The sequence below is a fragment of the Drosophila serrata genome, unplaced genomic scaffold (assembly GCF_035046125.1).
Source record: "Drosophila serrata isolate PLE 108 unplaced genomic scaffold, ASM3504612v1 contig_320, whole genome shotgun sequence".
Lineage (NCBI taxonomy): Eukaryota > Metazoa > Arthropoda > Insecta > Diptera > Drosophilidae > Drosophila > Drosophila serrata.
In genome coordinates, this window is record NW_028257218.1 from 351005 (window position 1) to 351252 (window position 248).

Consider the following 248-nt stretch of genomic DNA (forward strand, 5'->3'; position numbering starts at 1 on the left):
GTACACAGATAGAGCGTTCAAAGTGGCTCCTAATTGCAATGCATATTACGTATACGCCGTGTTGGCCGTCGGCAGTGATTCATTGCTGATTATTTTGGCCACGTTAGACAAACAAACACGGTTCGAAGTGAAAATATTGTGCTGCCGGTGTTTGCGTGGCATATTTTTGTTGACGGTCGAGTGACATGGCAGTGCACTCGGGGCGTATACATATTGTATGAGACACATACGACCCGTGGTACATGTGT